The 20,832-nt window shown below is 38.0% G+C and overlaps 1 protein-coding gene across 2 annotated transcripts in view; it reads left to right on the top strand.

Moving 5' to 3' along the window:
• LOC122810440 (hepatocyte nuclear factor 4-beta-like) overlaps positions 1-20,832 on the top strand; it is a 954,244-nt gene that overhangs the window by 322,517 nt on the left and 610,895 nt on the right. The gene's annotated exons all lie outside the window — the stretch shown is intronic.

Raw genomic sequence — 20,832 nt, 5'->3', positions numbered from 1 at the left:
AAACTCAGACTGAAATATGCATTTTTTTTTTATGAATTTACAATATTACATGTAAATGCCATTATGTGATGAGTATAACCAGCAAAATCTAGTGATCTGATGCAAGGGGATTGTAAGTTAGCATCCATTTCTTGTTATAAACATTTTTGTTTACTTATTTATGCACACAAGTAACTAGGCAGCAAACTTGATTTGCTTTATGACTAAGATAGAGTTGTTCAAAACTAGTTCCTGTGTCAGTAAGACTGCCTTTGGTTTTATTATAGCAATAACCCTCGCCTGGATGTGGGTAATGCTAGATTTACCTATGGCTGGCGTGGTTTGGTCATGAGGGCGAAGGCCGAGGGGCCAAACAAAGCCAACTGTGGGTAAATCCAGCATTACCCACACCCAGAAGTGGGTTATTGCTATTATACAATGACATTATTTAAGAAAAAAAATAATTACTTTTCTTAAATAATGGCATTGTATAATGCCTCCTTTCTGCCCTTCTGCAGCTGTCTGGTATTCTGCGGCAGTTCTGATGTACTGCGCATGCGTATGCCTATGCAGTACATCAGAGCTGTGGGCAAAAGCAACGGAGAAAGCAAGATCTCTGTTGCTTTTTACAAACTGTTTCGCTATGTGGGTTTAACATAGCGAGACAGCTTTAAAATAAGCAACGGAAATCTCCGTTGCTTATTTTAAAGCTGTCTCGCTATTAAACCCATTTAACATGAGACAGTTTTGAAAAGCAACGGAGAAAGCAAGATCTCTGTTGCTTTTTACAAACTGTTTCGCTATGTTAAATGGGTTTAACATAGCGAGACAGCTTTAAAAAAAGAAACGGAGAATCTCCGTTGCTTTTTTTAAAGCTGTCTCATAGGTTAATAGGTTCATAGGTTCATACTAGGCTATCTGCCCTAGGGCATTTATAAGCCTAGCCAGAGTGTGTTTGGCTTTCACCACCCATTTTAAATTAATTTTGCTATGCCCTTTTTTGAGGTTAGTATACTGTGCCTCTGTCTAACAGTGACACAGAAGTGATACCCGGGGTAAACCTACAATCTCCCATCCACTCATCAAGATTCCTCTTGAAGAGAGTCAATGAGGGACTCTGCCTAACCTGGACTGGGATTTTATTCCAGAGTGAAGGGAGCCTCTGGGTTATGAATCTGTCCCTCCAGCATGTCCTATTTATTTCAGTGCTGAGGTTCAAGTCTCTCGAGCGTGTAGCTCGATGGGATTTGGATTTTCTGAGGTGCAGCATGTCCATTAATTCCGGGTTGGACATGACTTTATACGTCAGGCACAGATCGCCTCTGAGCAGGCGGTATGCCACTGAGTAGAGCTGGGGTTTCTTTAACCGGGCAGCATATGGCAACTGTTTGAGCCCTTTGATCCTCTTGGTGAGGTACTTTTGGGGTCTTTCCAGTTGCTGCAGGTGTCTGGTAAGGTACATCCCAAAAGGGGCATTGTACTCAATTATGGGCCTGATGAGGGATGAGTAAAGAGGCACGATGACCTCCCCTGATCTAGATATGAATCCCTTCATGATTAGGTGAGCTATATAAAATGTTTTTCTAACCACTTTGGCCACGTGGTTGTCAAATGAGAGATTGCTATCAACTTGGGTCCCCAGGTCCCTAATTACTTCTTCCATACTTAATGGATTACCACCTATGTGGTAATTTGTGGGCACTTTGTTTTTGCCAAAGGGGATGACTATACACTTTTTGGCATTTAGCTTGAGGCCATGGCTCTGGCACCAGTTGTCTGTTTCTATGAGGCATTTTTGGAGGATGCTTGCGTCGGCTGGAGAGTCGATTATGGCTCCCAGTTTGCAGTCCTCTGCGAACTTGGTCAGCCACAGTCCTTCCGTGTTGGCCTGTACCTCCGAGAAATATATACCGAACAAGAGAGGTCCCAGGACTGAGCCTTGTGGGAACGCCACTTGTAACTGGTTTGGAGTCTGACATGGCTCCAGCAATTCTAACCATGTGGGTTCTGTCCTTGAACCAGTTTGCAACCCATCTAGTGACATAGGGGTTTATATTTAAGCTGGTGAGCTTATCTATAATACCCAAGTGGGGTATTGTATCAAAGGCTTTTGCGAGGTCCAGGTAGGCTGTGTGGACCACCTTCCCCTCGTCAATGGCCTTGGTGACTGTTTCAAAGAAATCAACCAGGTTAAGAGGCAGGATCTGCCCTTAACAAAGCCGAACCGGGTAGGATCCAGTGTCTGTAGGTCCCCAATATCTTTATTTATGAGATCCATGATGATCCTTTCCATAGCTTTGCAGACCAAGCTAGTCAGGCTTATGGGGTGATAGTTTCCAGGATCTGTTGAGGCACCACCTTTGTGGAGAGGGACCACTGTTGCTGTACGCCACTCTTTGGGTACATATCCTGTAGTAAGGCTGAGACTGAACAGTAGTTTTATGTTTGGGTTTAGCTCTTCTTGGAGTTCATGTAGGACGCAGCCCGGGACACCGTCTGGTCCCATTGATGCTGTGTTTTTTGCTTTGGAGAGGGCGGCTCTTACCTCAGCATCTGAGATGTCAGGGGGGGCAGCACTCTGCTGGGATAGATATTTGCCCTTTTGGTGGGGAGGGGGGGAAGAAGTTTGCACTGAACCTGTCAGCTAGGATGTTCGTGATCGTGATGATCGTGAATGCAAATGTGGTAGAGGCAAATGAGGGCTGCAAATGTTAGTGTTGTTTTGTCGTTGTTAAAGGAACGCGCTTTTATAGTTATTAAAAATTGTAAAAAAGTTTCTCTCTAGGTGCATTGGTTAACATCAAGGTAAACAAAAGGCAACATGGTTTTGATGCTCTAGGCTCTCTACCTTTCAACAAGATTGTAAGAAATAGCAAATTGTGGATCGAAAACGTATTTTGGATTTCCAGCGTTATTTTTTTACTGTTATTCCAATAAACGGAGTTCTGGTGGATCGCGAGTTTCCTTTGTGGTGTCTTAGGCAAAATTCAGCAGTTGTTACAAGCCTCATTTATTTTGCCTACATCTCTTTTTTTGTTGTTCCTTGATTCAGCTAGGATGTTGGCAATGTCTGTGGGTTCAGTGTATTTTTTTGTCATTTTGGACTAATTCTGAGCATATCTGGGAATTCCCACCCAGGTTCCTAACATAACTAAAGAAAGCCTTGTGATTATCCTTAGTGTCCTGTACAATTTTTCTCTCTAAGCTGGCCTTAGACGATTTTATGAGTGCCCGTAGTTTTTTGCTAATACTGATCAGAAATGTCTTCCCTTTTGGGGATTTTGCACTATCATGTAGTAGCTTCCTGTACAGTTTGTTTATGGCTGGGGTCCACCAGACAAGAAGTCTGCCTTTGGAGGATTGGGTCTTGGTTTTATTTGGGATTGCATGATCCATGCATTCCTGAAGGTGTTCATAGAATGCATTTATAAAGGATTCTGCAGTCTAGGCCGTATTTTCCACAGGCCCAGGGGCTTTGAAGGATTCCACCTCGGTTTTGAGGAGTGTGAAATTTGCTTTAGAGAAGTTTTTCACTGTGGTTTTCTGGGCAGGGGGTGGGGTCGGGATGTGAATATCCAGTGAGATTAGTTTATGGTCTGATCTTACCAGTGAGGGATACATTTCTGGTCTGGAGCATAGAGTCCCCATGTTGGTGATGATCAGGTCCAGTATGTTTTCCCCTCTTGTGGGAGTGGTTACAAGTTGTTCCATAGCATTTGAGTTTATAAATTCCAGTCACCTTTGGGCTAGGGTGTTGGAGCTAGAGTAATGCTCCCAGTCTATGTTTGGGTAGTTGAAGTCGCCCAATATAATGGTGTTTGGAGAGACCTTCATATTTTCCAGTGTTCTCAGGAAGGCCGAGTGGGGTTCCTGGGTTTGGGAGGGTGGTCTGTAGCAGGCTATAAACTGGAAGGCAGTTTTACCCTCTGTTAGTTACACATGGGTAGTCTCTAATGCTTCGTGCTGTGCCACCAACCTGGAGGTGTGGGTATCTTTGACGAATATTGATACTCCCCCTCATTTTGTGGTTTGGTCCAAGTTTTGGGGCCGAAAAACATGGTATGAGGTATAACCTGGTAGTGCTGGGGTGCTCTTGGGAGCCTTGAATCAGGTTTCTGTTACTGCACAGATATCAATGTTCTCCATGCTAAGGAGAGTTTTGAGTGCGTGCATCTTGAGGTTTAGACTTCTGGCGTGGAGTAGCATTACTCTTAGTTTCTTATCCCTTGTGATACCTATGCAGGTGGGTTTGTCTTTTGAGCCTTGCCTAAAAAAGGCACTATGGGGGTAGCAAGAGCCTTTGCCAATATCTGAAAGCCCAGGGGTGACAGGTGCAAGCCATCGTGGCTTGTCGAGCATGTCATCCCAGGCTGACAGGCATTGGATCCCCTTTGAATGACACCAATACTTAAGCCAATTGTTGAAATTGATCATCTTGTCTTCATATTGTGGCATCATTCCTGGTGAGGGTAAGATGCTACTCAAGGTCAGGATCATACCGGCCTGGGCTACATGCTCAGAGAGCTCCTCTATGTCTCTTTTCATGTAGTCCAGGGAGGTACGTCTCAGGTCATTCACACCAGCATGGACAATGACTGAGTCATATTTGTACTTGCCTTGGAGTGACCTGAGTGCTTGTGTTATGTGGCGGATCCTAGCGCCCAACAGGCAGCTCACCGTGACCTTCTCCTTGTTCAGCCTGGTGAGCGGGACGTCAGTGTGCCTGACGATAGAGTCATCTATTACAAGTGTATCAGGTGTGTTTAGCCTTAAGGGCTGTGACTGTTCGGCACACTGGCTTTGTGAGCTATGTGTTGCACGTGTTTTGTTTTGGGGTAGCGGTTGCTTGGGTGTCTGCTTTGGAGGTCTCTGCTGCCTAGGCAGATTTTTATTTAGAGCCTCCGAGTATGTTTTTGTGTGTTTATGTGTTTGGTTTGTTGTCGTGGTAGGTCTATGTGAGACTGGAGTGAGTGTGGTTTCCTTCTCCTCCTGACTGGTTACGCCAGTACTGAGTTGAGAGAGCTTAGCCTCCAGTTTGGCTATATGGTTGCATCTCTCATGTGTTGGAATTTGTTGGGAGGAGGAGATGGTTGTCTGTGTACATGAGGCAGTTGTAACATTGCCTCAAGATTCCCAGATTCACCAGCTGGACCGGAGAGGAGATTGACAACTGACCTTTGGACATGCTAGAATAGTATTGGGAATTCCTTTAACATAGCGAGACTGTGTTGCTGTAAGAGTTATAGCAATGGAAAAAGTCTGGGCGACCGGACCTTTTTCCATTACTAAAACACGGATTTACAACGTGCATGCTGACCAATCAGTGTGCACGTTTTTGAATATTAATGGGGGGGTCATTGTATAATTTTCATTAATTCAGTGTAATTATTTGGGTGAATGTTTATTAAGTTTAATTTATCATTAGACATTTAAAGTTGTCTTAGCTGGTTGTTTTACATGCTTTTTTCTTAGAACACTGCATGATTTAAAAAGGTGTTCTCTTTTCTTGTAGGTTGTGCTACTATTCCTGACCTGTTAGTATTGCATGGATAGAATCAGCTAATTTCTTAGAATTTTATATACCCTTTAAAATATATACAAGAATCATGCTTCTATATGGGTAGAGGCTCATCTAAGAAAAGTGTTTGGTTTCTGTACCTAGAATATTAAAGGACACAGCTCATTTTTTGCAATCTTTGCACAGTCACTTAGGTCCCAATGCTGACTGTTTACAGTAATTACAAAATAATATGGCTTGATGGCCATTGAGGCCTTACTGCAAGAAGCACAAATCTTGAATCAAACTGATATTGACAGTGTATGTTTACTGTTAGACTGTGTATTGAGCAATCACTTGAAACACAGTTGGGGGGGGCTGTGTATCATAATTGCTTCTATCGTCAGAGCAGGGGGGTGGCTATGGGCAACCCCTGCGCAAACTCATATGCCAACATAGTGCTGGCATATTGGGAGGATCAAGCAATATTCAAGGCAAACCATTTATGGAGGGGGTACCTGAGTTACTATGTCTGTTTTGTGGACAATGTCTTCCTGCTTTGGACAGGGACACAGGAACAGCTTTATGAATTTGTTATCTACCTGGAAAGCACCACTGATTTTTTGAGGTTTAGCATTTCACTCTCGGATACAACTGTAGATTTCTTAGATGTCTGAGTGATGAAAAACACAGAGCAATGGATTCAGACTGTGTTATATAGGAAGGAATGCTGGAGAAATACTCTCCTAGCCTATAATAGTATGCACCCCTGATATACATTTAACAATATTTTTATTTATTTATTTATTTACATTTGTTGACTGGGAGTGTCCGACTGGACGTAGGTCCATTTTCAGCGGAGGCCCGGAGAGAAAAGCTCCACAGTTAAAATATACAGACAGTAATTACATTGGATTTACATAGCAATTAACAATTTGATTAACATAGCAATTAATTACAAACAGTTACAGATGAAGAGCATAGTACATCACATGACAACTAGAATCTTTATCTGCGAAGTACATAACAGACATTAACAATAAGAAATGCCTGCTGTATAATAAGTAGTAGGTTATGAGCATCCGTGCTTGATATAATTAAGGTAGTTAGTGGGTGGAAAGAAAGGTAGTGGTTGGATGGGGTGGGTGATATTAGAGTGGGAGTTGCAAGGGCATAGCCAGCATGTTTTTAGGTGCGCTTTTAGTGAAGTTTTGAAGTGGGTGCATGATGGTACGGAGGTAATTGTGGGTGGGAGGGAGTTCCTAATTTGGCTATTGTGCAAGAGAATAGTGCTTCACCAGCAGAATTATTGGCTTTAGTGATCTGCAAGTGATTTTTGTTGCTGGATCTTAGTGGTCTGGTGGTGCGATAGGGTTGGAGTTGATTCTGGAGGGATGGGACACTTAGTGGATGGTTTACTAGTTTGTGGGTGAGTGTGAGTTGATACCATTGAAGGAGGTGAGGGAGTTCAAGCCAGCCCAGTTCAGCAAGTGAGAGACAGTGGTGACTACGGTAGGATGCCCCTGTGGCGAATTTGGCGATTTTGTTGTAGCAGGTCTCTAGCTTGTTTAGATCGCATTGCCTTAAGTTAGTATATATTGGAGAAGCATAAAGTAGGGAATTTTCTGCTGAAATCTTTGCTGCTTTGGTGAAAAGTTGCTTATTTCTGTATAACGCTCCTAGTTTTTTGTGGACTTTTTTTATGGTCATGGATATGTCAATGTCAAATTTTAGTTTATTATCTATTTCCACTCCTAGCAATTTAGTGTGTTTTGTTGGGTGTATAGTGGCGTTGTCTTTTGCTGTGATGTTAAAGTGAGAGTTGTTTTGAGTATGTTTGGTGGATAGGAAGATGAGTAGTTTAATTTTGTTTGGGTTGAGTATTAATTGGGCATCGGATATCCAAGTTTCAACAGAGGAAAAGGCTTCCTGTGTGAATTTTTGCAGTTTGGGTAGGGACTGGGCTGAGCAGATGATGGTTGAGTCATCTGCGTATTGTATGAGTGTGCCATGTTTGGTGGCAGAGGCTAGATTATTGGTGAAAATAGAGAAGAGTAGGGGTCCAAGGATGGATCCTTGGGGAACCCCTATAGAGACAGGTAGTTGGAGAGATATGTCATTCTGCCATACAACGGATTGTTGGCGGTCAGACAGGTAACTCTGAAATCAGTTGGTGACTGATTGAGAGAAGGATAGGTTACTGAGGACAGAGATGAGTTGTTTGTGTGGGACCATGTCAAATGCTTTAGATAAGTCTAGGAAAGTAGCAGAGGAGAGATAGCCATTGTTTTTATGCTGAAGGATAGTGTTAGTAAAGGAGAGTAAGGCAGTGGTGGTGCTATGGTTTGGTTGGAAACCATGCTGAGTATTGGAAAGGAGGTTGTTAGTAAGGAGGTAGTCTGAGACCTGAGAATGAATGCATCTCTCTAGTATTTTGGAGTGTAAAGAGAGAATAGCTATGGGGCAGTAATTGGTTAGTTCTGTGGAGGGGCTGCCTTTGTGGAGGGGAATTATATGTGATACTTTCCATAGTGTGGGAACGTAACTTTCTGACAGAGATCAGTTAATCAAGATGGATACTGGGTAGGCCAGAGCATCAGCTGCGATTTGTAGATATTCACTTGGGAGGTTGTCTGCTGCTAATTTGGTAGGCTTAAGTTTAATTAAGAGTTTCTTATGTTGGAGGTAGGTACAGGAGAAAAAGAGAAGGCAGCGGGGAGATTACTAGTTGAAGGTGTGGGTTGGAGGGGAGGGTGGTTGTGTTGTTTAGCTAGTGATAGTATGGTTTATGTGACGTGTGTGTTGAATGAGGTAGCAATATTTTCGGAAGAGTGAGGGATGTTGGGAGGAGGGGTAACTTTATCTGGGTGGAGGATGGAGTTTATGGAGGACCAGAATTGTTTGGAGCTGTGTTGGGAGGAGTCTAGGGCAGACTGGTAGTATTGGAATTTGTCCTGTTTTATTAGCTTTTTGAATCTATTGCGTAGGTCTAAGAATTTCTGTCTAGTTGAGGGGGTTTTTGTTTTGCACCAGTGCTCCCAGGCTTTATCCCTGTTTTTAATTTCTGACTTAGTAGTTTTCTGTAGCCATGGGGATGGTTGTGCTTTGGTTCTGGAAAGTTTTATGGGGGCATGGTAATTAAGGATGCTCAGGAAGGTAGTATTAAAAAATTCAACTGCGTCATCAAGGCTCAGGTACTTTAGAGGATGCCAGTTACATTCTTTGAGGGATGAGATGAATGTGAGTGGGTTAAAGTTTAGTTTTTTACGTATTTGATGGTAGATGACGGTTTAGCTTGGTATAGGTATTTTTTGAGTAGGAATGCTGGGGAGTGATCACTGAGGCTATCTGATAAGCAGCCTGTTATATATGACTGGGGGCTCTTACTGACTAGTATCCAACCGAGGTTAGTGTGCTTGCTGGAGTTTTTATTTCTTCTGGTTGGCGACTGGACTAGTTGGGTGAAGCCATGAAGGTTTACATGATGGGTTGTATGGTTGCCAGAACAGGATTACCAGTCAATATTGAAATCACCTAAAATTATAGTTTCTTGGGGGAGATGGTGGGTAGACCAGCTGAGGAGGTTTTCTAGTGAAGGGATGTTTTGGCCAGGTGAGAAGTAGCATCCAGTTATGTTGATGGTTTTGTTTTGGTTTATTTTGAGGTTGGTATATATTATTTCTTCATTGCCTATTTGCGGAGCTGATGATTTTAAGATCTGGGTGTTTAGATGCTGTTTAAATATTATAGCTACACCGCCTCCTTTCCTGTTTAGCTGGTCTACTCTTAGTATGCCGTAACTGGTAGGGAGGATTTGCTCACTGGTAATGTGAGGTTTTAACCAGGTTTCTGTCAGGATGACTATATCTGGGGAGTACAAGTCTATGGTGGCATGGAGTTCATAGACTTTGTTGGATATACTTCTAATATTTAGGCTTATTAGAAGGAAGTCACTTGGCTTTCTATTGGCTGTGATATGGGAGAAGTTGTGGTTTCTAGTCTGATTATGAGGATTGGTGTTGGAGATGGTAGGGCCAGGGTTGGGGTGGATGTCTCCACCTAGGGCTAGTTTTAATATGCATGAGGTTATTAGTTTTCTCAGTTTTTGAATGTGTTTGTTTATAAGGGAAACTTTTTGATTGTGCTCTGTGGGTAATAGGTATGGTGGGAGAGTTACTATGTTAAGTTGTAAGGATGCTTTATGTTTGAGTAATATAGTTGGTAGAATATGCAGGGGGTGCATAGGGATGGTTCTTGAGTTGGTGGGAGGGGAGCTGAGTGAGGGTGAGACATGAGTGGTGGTGGTGTGAGTAGTAGTACAGTGGTAGTGGTTGAGTGGGGGAATCGTGGAGTTTTGGTAGGATGTAAGATATGCAAGGAGAGTGCATGCAGTGAGCATAGGTAAGGTATGCTTGTACATGGTAGCTGAGGAGGAGTAATAGCAGTGGGAAGATGGAGGAGGTAGTGTTAGGTTTAGTGCCGTGGTTGGCTATTGGAATGATGGGAGGGGTTTGTGAGTGTAATAACGGTAGAACCAATGGAGGTGGTAGGGAATAGGGGGCAGGGTGGGGAGCGAAGCGGGTAGAGATCCTGTTAGTTGCTTTTATGAGGGGACTGGAAACAATCAGGTAACAGAGTAAACTGATAAATGAACATATGATGGTGAATGTGGAGACTCAGGTAGGCACCCTGTATTTCCACAAACTATCAGTTAGCTGTGCCCCAGTTCAGGCAGTTGTATTAAGTTGTATGGCAGAGCCGAGCATGAGGTGCTCAAAGGGTGGTTGTAGTTTTAAAAATGGTGCTTGCCACAGGTAATATTTATTAACTTTGGGATTGACTTAAGGTAATAAACAGGGAAGGGGGAGGGGGAGAACAAGGGTGTGAGCAGGCAGTTCTTTTGTACTGCTGCTAATGAGCCAGAGCAAAGACAAGTTTGTGTTTAAGAAACAATCAGAATTGATCAAGAACTGCTCTGAAACTGTAAGTCATTTCTTAACCATTTCTCAGGTGGAAAAACAGGATAACCTTGTATCAGTAGGCTACTGTGGTCTCAGTTTAAATTAACAAACACACTGTATTGATCAGTTATGGATACTATTTGCTAACAGAAGGGAATAAGAGACAAAATGGAAGATGAGTGTGTGTGTGTGGGGGGGGGGGCTGCTTACAAGCCAAAGCAGAGTGCTCTCCAGGGGATAATGAATATTGGCTCAAACAGGTAGACACATACTCAAAGTTAACTTTAGCTGTTTGCAGACAGTTCAGACCCGGACTGTGCTTTTCTTACAAGAATGATAAAGGTGGTACCGCAGTTGAATACTTAAGAGTGGTGTTAGGTTTGGGAGACACTGAGCTCCTCATGGGGCCTGTAGCAGATTGGATTGTAGTTTTAAAAAATATTGCTCAGGGACAATTTTTTTGAACATCCAGGTTATGTACTAATGATGAGACATATAGAGAAAAGTTTGTAGAATTTTTGATGAACTTAAAAGCAAGGGGATATAATCAGAACATAATACAGCGGGCATTTAATAAAAGTAAAGAAGAGAGGCTGAACAAAGCGAAACCCTGGTTTTCTGGACATGTACAGGATCATGGCAGAGAGACTGATATAAGCAGGCAGCCCCTTTGAGTTACTTTGAATTATAGTAACAATGTGGGGGGCATATGTGACATCATTTACCAAAACTGATAGCTCTAACCTACTGCATTTTATTAAACTACTGTTTTTTTATCACCCTGGTGGTCCAGATCGTCTGTTTTTTGTGTTTCAGATGCAGGAAAGACTGTGGTTAAGTGGTTTAATTCCTTCATTGATAATGTTGCCTACATATAAAGAGAAGATAATTTGTTTTAACAATTTGCTTAATAGCTGGTGTCATTCCAGGGAATCCAATATGATTCAACATAGAATGTGATGGCTGCTGGTACAACTTGCTTTGCGAAGAATGGCCCATACCTCTTAGCTTGTACCTGGCCAAAAACTTTGCTGCCTTCATTGTGCCATTGTAGGTAGAGTTCATCTAAAGGACATCAAAACCTAATAAATCCATCATGTCTTAAACTGGACAATGCAAAATATCTCTTCTCATTGCTGGGTGTCTTAATAATAAACTACCTGAAAGTGATGCAAATCCGCATCTGAAACTTGTCCATGTATTTGTAAACACAGAGAAGTTTAAATTTAAAGAAAGCAATCCTTCCATGCTTAAGTTTTGTGCCTACCATGCTTTTCGGCCTGGTGGAAACTGCAGGGAGTCTCCATGTTTGTAAGGGATCATATCACATCAAACTGATACCCAGAGACAGTGATCTCTCAGAACTTCCAGTAACCATAGGCAAAGAAAGCTTCCAACTTGTAACTTCTTCTTCTTCTTTCGTCTGCTCCTGTTAGGGATCACCACAGCGGATCATCTGTTTCCATTTCTTCCTGTCCTCTGCATCTTGCTCTGTCACACCAACCACCTGCATGTCCTCTCTCACCACATCCATAAACCTTATCTTAGGCCTTCCTCTTTTCCTGTTACCTGGCAGCTTCATCCTTAGCATCTTTTTCCCAATATATTCTGCATCCCTCCTCAGCACATGTCCAAACCAACGTAATCTTGTCTCTCTGGCTTTGTCTCCAAACTGTCCAGCCTGCGCTGACCTCTAATATACTTATTCCTAATCCTGTCCACCCTCGTCACACCCAGTGCAAATCTTAACATCTTTAACTCTGCCATGTCTGGCTCTGACTCCTGCCTTTTTGTCAATGCCAATGTCTCCAACCCATATAACATAGCTGGTCTCATTACCCTCTTGTAGACCTTCCCTTTCACTCTTCCTGGTACTCGTCTGTCACAAATAACTCCTGACACTCTTCTCCACCCACTCCATCCTACCTGTACTCTCTTCTTCACCTCTCTTCCACACTCACCATTACTCTGAACTATTGATCTCAAGTATTTAAACTCATCCACCTTCACCACCTCTACTCCCTGCATCCTCACCATTCCTCTATCCTCCTTCTCATTCACACACATATATTCTGTCTTAGTCCTGCTGACCTTCATTCCTCTTCTCTCTAGAGCATATCTCCACCTCTCCAGGGTCTCCTCCACCTGTTCCCTACTCTCACTACAGATCACAATAAAAGCTTCCAACTTGTAACATGCTACAGAATTCCATCCGTGTCCCCAGATGATCATGTTAATTGCCTGACAGTCTTAGGAGATACTCCTATAGACAGGAACTCTATAGTCTGAGGTGACTTCAATTGAAGCACCTATAGGATATGCATAGAGACTTTTGTACTAGATAAACAGAAATTCCTTGAATCAAACAATTCATCCACTTCCCTATGCTCTCTCTGTCCATGTAAGATGGACCACAAACATGTGCCACTTACTCTCTCAGAAACTCCATTCCACCTTCAAACAGCAGTTCCTTATTTAAAGATTACAAGAACATAAACCTTTTAAAATTTTATGAAGAAATCTCTAAATTTCCATACAGCATCACACCATTAACCTTGAATCAAAAGCTAAGCAAAAGCTGACATTAAGGCCTACAGGTTGGTATAATGGTTAAGGTGTTTACCTGATAAACACAAGGTACAGGGTTTGATTCTGACCTCTAGTATGGCAAATTTAGCTAGGCTTAAAATGGTTCACTATAGCAGATAGCCTAGAACTAACCCATGAACCTATAGAGTTTGTTCTTGTGTATTTCAAGTGATGGCATACATGTCTTGCAGCCATAGGAGAAAGAGCATATATACATCACTGTACAGGTGCAGACCTGAAACATAGTTGACAGTATGTTTGGAGTACTGAAGTCTGGCTTACACTGCCTGAATACATCTGATAGGGCAGAGCAATATAGCTCCAAGAAATGAAACAAGCTATTTGTGGTGCATGCTATGCTAAACTACATGGTGCTACATTAAGAGTTACAGTAAGGACTGACAATAGCTCTGGCTAGTAGTGGTGTGTCAGCAGTGCAACAGGGTCAGGTGACGAGTTGGAGGAGGATGTGGCTGCAGCAGGCATCCATGTGAGACAGAATTCGGTGCAACATGTTGTGGCACTGGCAAAAGGGTCATCAAAGGAGAAACACAGGGGGGGGCGTGGCCAAGGATGAACACAGGATAGCAGCAGATTTCTTCAGCTCCACCAATTTCATTACATTGACAGGAATTAATTACTTAAAAAATTAATTCTTGAAGTAATTTTCTTTCTAAATATGTTTGTGTTATATAGTTCTTGAACTATATCTAAAAAAGAAAGGAAATCTTAATAATATTCCTGTCAGAAATTACTTTGGAAATTTTCCTGTCAGTTTATCAGTCTGAAATGAGTTCCAGTAAGACAAATTCTCAAGACTCCAGCATCAAGAAAGAACTTCAGTCTCTGATAATTATAGTCCAGCAACTTACTGCTAAGATGGATAAAATGGATACTAAAATAGACACTTTCATAGAAAAAACTACAAAACAAATAGACTTGTTACATATGGACCTGCAACAACAGAAGATCCAGATGACAGGCATAGAAGAAGCTGTGAATGACATGGAAAATAAAATACAAGAACAGGAAATCAACATTGAGTTTCTGCTGAAACAAAATACACATTTACAAACAAAGCTGGATGACCTGGAAAATAGATCTAGGCGCAATAACATTAGGATTTTTGGACTGCCAGAAAATATTGAAGGTAACAATATTACTTCTTTTTAACAACATGGCTCCCTAAAACTTTAGATTTACCAGAAGCATTCTCTTTTGGTATCGAAGAGCAAATAGATCTATAGCTAATACTAACTCTAACAAAAACTATCCTAGATCAGTTATAGTTAGATTTCTATCATCTTTGATAAAGAGATGGTTCTTAAATCTGCTTGGGCTAAAGCTCCTGTTAAGTTTAATGAGACAACTGTGCGTTTTGACAATGACTATTCTTCCATGGTAATTGCTAAAAGAAAAGTTTTTCTGCCACTAATAAGGGAGCTTAAAAAGCACAGTTTAAAACATACCTTCTGTTTCCTGCCAAGCTTAAAATCTTCCTTCCTGATGGTCCTAAGGTCTTCGATGATTTAGACTCTGCTTTACTGTTTGTCAAAGAAAAAAGGATTTTGGATAAAATAGAAGAAATGGAATGGGCTAGTTCTTCATTAAAGAGATTGGCAACTGAAGCTTCCTGGAAGACTTCAGAGAAGAAGAAGAGACTAAAAACAAATGATTTGTTATATGTTTTTTTTCTCTCTCATCATTTTAGTTCATTATTAATCTTTTTGAATATAGTTCCTGCATTTCCAGAAAGCCACAAATATTTTGGAAAAGATTTAATCAAAGTTATTCTCTATGTGCAAAGAAATGTTTTGTTTCATAACCAGTCAAAATGCCTGAGGATTTAATGGCAGGCTGTGATTCGATTTGTTTTTCTTTCTGAAAAAAGTAAGGTTAGTAATTTGATACATTTTTTTATCTTTACCTTTTTTTCCCTTCTTCTTTTATTATTTTCTTTGTTTAAACAATGACATTCTATTTAGATTATGTAGTGGGTAAAGGGTGGGGGAGGGCAGGGAGAGAACAGTAATGAAAATATCATTAATAGAATAATAACATATTTATTTCTTGTAAAAGTTTATAAGTTCTTCAAATGCTATTTCTAATTATACTTTCTTGATTATACTGCTTATGCTTGTTTGTAAATAATCTGTCATGCTTTAACTAATAATAATCAGAACTAAATAAGAGTAAATAATATGTTTTATTTTAACTCTATTAATATAAACAGTAAGTAACATTCCATTGTATATACTTCTTACAGCATTCTCTTACATTTTTTTATTTCTGCCTCACTCCCTTTTATTTTCTACTCTCTTTTCTTTTCTTTATTAATATATAGAAATGCTTTAGACTGTGTGGGCACAGTGAATAATAGGATTTGTATGAAAATTGAGTTGGGAGAAGAATGCTGAGTTTTATTGCTTGTTGGTAATTTTGAGTTTAATTTCACTTGCATAGAGGCTGTGATGATCTGTGGAATACATTGTGGAGGTTCTGTCATGTTTAGATGCATTTACACTGCTAAATGAATGTTTGTCACTAGTTTTAATAAGTTTCCGCCAAAATGTTGAGAGACAATCTGGGATGTGGGCTGTCTTATGCACAATGTCCTTGAGTTACCTCAGAATCTTCAAATCACAGAATTCTCACAGAGAAACTGAAAGCAGTTAGTATAAACATTGACAAGGTTATCACACTGACACACCACAGATTCAGGAAAAATACTCTGTTCATAAAATATGTCAGTTATAATGAGTTTAAATGATGTAGTTTCTTGTAGTAAGTAAATGTCTTATTTTAGAAGGCATAAAAATGAAACATTTATTTAAATGTTTTGAAAATCTACTTAACAGCAGCATAATAATCTGTGTTAAAAATTTGTGTTCCAAACATATACTTTACTATAACTCATTTAATTCATCTGATTGACAAACATAAATAATCTTATAACTCTATTCTGGAAGAAATGTCATGTGATATATTTTAAAGCAGTAGGTTAGCATGATTGTAAAATCTGGTTACCAATATGTGTTTGCTGTGCATTATTTTGTATAAAGCAGACAGATTTATTCTAGGGACAGCAAGTAGGATAGTGCTCTACAAAGGCACAACTCAGTGAGATCAGATATATATATATATATATATATATATGTGTGTGTGTGTGTGTATGTGTGTGTGTGTGTGAGTGTGATGGCTTTTTTTTCTGAGAATCTGCATAACTATCCAATATGATTTATAATAATTTCTATGAATACAATATTTTACTCTATTGACAAAATGAATGTTTGCCATAAGTTTTAATAAGTTTCCCGCCAAAATGTTAAGGGAGACAATCTGGGATGTGGGCTGTCTCATGCATAGTGTCCATGAGTTTCCTCAGAAGCTTCACTCACAGAATTTTCACAGAGAAACTGAAAGCAGTTAGTATAAACATTGACAAGGTTATCACACTGACACACCACAGATTCAGGAAAAATACTCTATTCATAAAATATGTCAGTTATGATGAGTTTGGATGATGTAGCTTCTTGTAGCAAGTAAATATCTTATTTTAGAAGGCATAGAAAATGAAACATTTATTTAAATGTTTTTGAAAATCTACTTAACAGTAGCATAATAATCTGTGTTAAAACTTGTGTCCCAAACATATACTTTACTATAACTCATTTAATTCATCTGATTGGCAAGCATAAATAATCTTATAACTCTATTCTGGAAGAAATGTCATGTGATATATTTTAAAGCAGTAGGTTAGCATGATTGTAAAATCTGGTTACTAATATGTGTTTGCTGTGCATTATTTTGTATAAAGCAGACAGATTTATTCTAGGGACAGCAAGTAGGATAGTGCTCTACTAACACACAACTCAGTGAGATCATATATATATATATATATATATATATATATATATATATATATATATATATATATATATATATATATATATGTGTATGTGTGTGTGTGTGTGTGTGTGTGTGTGTATGTATATATGTGTATGTGTATATGTGTGTGTGTGTGTGTGTGTGTGTGTGTGTGTGTGTGTGTGTGTGTGTGTGTGTGTGTGTATGTGTGTGTATATGTGTGTGTGTATATGTATGTGTGTGTGTCTGTGTTTATGTGTGTGATGGCTTTTTTTTAGGTAATAACGCAGGTGTTTCTGAGAATCTGCATAACTATGCAATATGATTTATAATAATTTTATGAATGCAATATTTTACTCTATTGACAATAATGAGTTTAAGTAAATGCTCATATACAAACAATTCAAGATTTTTGGAAGCTGTTGATAGAATTCACATGACAGAAAATAGATGCATCTTAATGCATGTAATGTCTGAATCATATTAGCCAAAGTTTTTGATTTAAATGAATGTTAGAACATAATTTTCTCTCCTCTTGATTTCTAACATTAAGATTATTTGAATGCTATTAGAATACAAGTGTTATATATTACATAGATCTATATAATAGTATGAACAGTTTTAAAAAAAAAAAAAAAAAAAAAAAAGTTTATTTTAGTTTATATGATGCTGTTTTACCAAATGTGTAGTTTTGTCTTGATAGATAATTGAATTGAAAACTGTTAACCTCAGTTAAATATAACTAGTATTAAATTGATAAGGTGGTAGCTGAGGTACTGCTGCTTAGGGTAGGGGTTAACTTGAGTAGTAAATACTGCTCTAAGTTGGAGTTTTCAACTCCAGGCGGGATGCAAGGTTTAATCCTTACATTATTTTCACTTGTTCATTGTTATATGTATATAGTTTTGACATCCACAATATATTTTGTACACTCATTGTCACTACAAACAAAATTGAATCCTATACAAAATCCCATAAGAGATTTAATAAATACAGCTATATTTAAAGGTACACCTAAAAGAGGAGATGTAACATTATTTATCTTGTTATTTGTTATTTCGATCATAAGATTCTTGAGTTTTAAAAATGCCAAATGACATCTTTAAAAGGAATTTCTTTAAACATTAATGGATTGAATAATCCGTGTAAAAGGGCAAGCCTAATAAGATACATTAATCTACACAAGGCCAATCTAGTCTTCCTGCAAGAAACCCATCTCTTGAAAAAGATATTGATAAACTAGCCACTAATAAGTATACAGTATTGGTTAGTTCAGAGCACACTCAGAAAAAGAGGAGTGGCTATTTTATGGAATAAAAGTATGCCCATTCCTAAAACCATTAAGTCTTATCAGGATGACAAAGGAATGTTTTGTATGGTTACAATACAAATTAATGGGAAGACTTACACTTTAATTAATGTATATTGGATACCTGGAATTGGTATTAATACAGTGAAACATCATATTGATAAGATCATATCATTCTCTGTAGGGATATTATTTTAGCTGGTGATTTTAATTGTATACTACATGAAAGTGATACTACCACTATAAAGAAAAGAAGAATTACATCTAATGCAAAACATTTAAATGATTTTGCTAATTCTTATCATTTGAATGATATTAATAATCAGATAGAGTCAAAATCATTACCATACACCTTTTTTCTAACAGATACAAAACTTATTCAAAAATAGATAGGGTCTTTATTTCTAACCAGATGGTAACAGATTTAATTAATTCCAAAATCATTTCATGTCCTATATCTGATCATAACTCAATTGTTTTTGAATTCATGATAAAAAATACTCATAATGTTCAGATCAAAAGGATACCAGCATACTTAACTCAGCTAAAAGACTATAAAGAATATATACTTTCAGAAGTACAACATTTTCTAGACATAAATAATACTCCTGAAGTCTCCATTGTCTATGTTTGGGATGCCTTAAAATCATATCTATATGGACAAAGTATCAGATGGTATAATAACAAAAGGAAATCTTGGGATAAGGAATTGTTAGATATTCAAAGTAAACTAGACTCTTATAAACATAATAATAAAGAAAATATTATGGACAAGAAAGTTATTGAAGAAATAAACAAACTAAATGAGAAATACAAAGAAATTTTGACTCATAAAGTTAAAATAACTTTAGAGAAATACAAGTTTTTGTCTTATTCAATAAGCCCCAAATACTTACATAGACTTAAAAATGAAACAAAAAGATTGAATAAACAAAACCATATCAAAGAAATATTTTCTCTAAGGAAAAAGAAGAATGTTTCTAGTATACCAGAAATACTGGATGAATTTAGAAATCACTTTCACAAGATTAACCATAACAACATTAACATGGAACCTAAAGATAAAATAAAGGAGTTTATAACCACAAACATGAATAAAAAGCTTAATAAACAACAGATTAAACTATTGGACAAGAGTATTTCATATACAGAAGTTATTACACAAATAAATAAGCTTAAATCAAACAAAGCACCGGGTAATGATGGTATTATACCAGAGATATATAAAATCCTTTCTAAAACTACATATTCATTAATACATAAGGTTTTATTCTGGCCCAAACTGAGTTAATAACCCCCATCTTGGCAATATACATTTATTTCACCAATTTTAAAACCTAATAAAGATCCAACTAGATGTTCTTCATATCGACCCATCTCATTACTTAATGTTGATTATAAAATGTTTATGAGTATTTTTGCTGATAGATTGAAGACAATTATCCCGGCATTATAGACATAGATCAGATGGGCTTCATTGTAAATAGAAATACTTTTGATAATATAAGAAGAACTTTAACATTAATTGATTTTGCAAATAGGAAAAAGAAAGATTTAACACTTATTAGTCTTGATATAGGTTCAGCATTTGATTCAGTAAGTTGGGACTATCTGTTTACCTTACTGAAATGCACAAATTTCTCTGATGCATTTGTAAATTTAATTGAGCATTTATACAAGGGAACGCTGGCTTATATTAAGGTAGGAACATATGTTTCACAAAAAATACCCATTCTTAAAGGTACAAAGCAAGGATGTCCACTTTCTCCACTATTATTCACTTTAGTAATGGAGCCTTGGGCTAATTTGATTAGAAACAGTACTGACATAGAGGGTTTTGAAATAGAAGAAAATGCAACATCAAAAATTCAACTTTTTGCAGATGATGTTCTAATTACATCAGCAGGATCTAATTCTTCTATGCAGTCTTTATTTGATAAAATGATGAATTTTAAAAGTATTTCTGGTTTAATATTCAATGAAGAAAAACTAAAATATTACCTATATATACACAAAAAATACTCTCATTAGTGATTTTACTAAATATGTACCCAACTCAGGTCAGATAACTTATTTAGGTATAATACTATCTAAAGATATTAAATCTATTATATATAATAACTATAATACCTGTTTTCTTAATATACAAAATATTTTAATACATGGAATAATATGTTTTTTACTATGGAGGAGAGACTTACAATTATTAAAATGATAATATTCCCCAAGATTTTATACTTAATACAATCAATAATACTTTCACCTACAAAATAACTATCAAGAAACTGAATACACTAATGTTAAATTTCTTATGGGCACCTAATAGACCTAGGATTGCATTAAAGAAACATACTAATAGCTGGTCTCAAGGGGTATTTCTTTTCCAGACTTTAATTTATATATTATCTCTTCTATTATAAAAGTTATTACTTTATTAATAGATCGGTCATATGTCGCAAAATGGAAAGATTATTGGGAGCTAATTAGTATGCACTTCATGAAAATCTCCTTAACACATAAAAATATGATTATAAATAACTCCATGTTGTGGTTGCTAAAGGAATTTTGTACTTCACCTATTACACCTAAACATATGGTCTGTTACCCATTAAATATTATTATTAGTTATC

This window comes from Protopterus annectens, chromosome 8.part1 (genome assembly GCF_019279795.1).
Source record: "Protopterus annectens isolate FY-2018-M chromosome 8.part1, PAN1.0, whole genome shotgun sequence".
NCBI classification, from domain to species: Eukaryota; Metazoa; Chordata; order Ceratodontiformes; family Protopteridae; genus Protopterus; species Protopterus annectens.
Note: the sequence above shows the minus strand (reverse complement) of the source record. Positions and strands in the feature narration are given on the sequence as shown.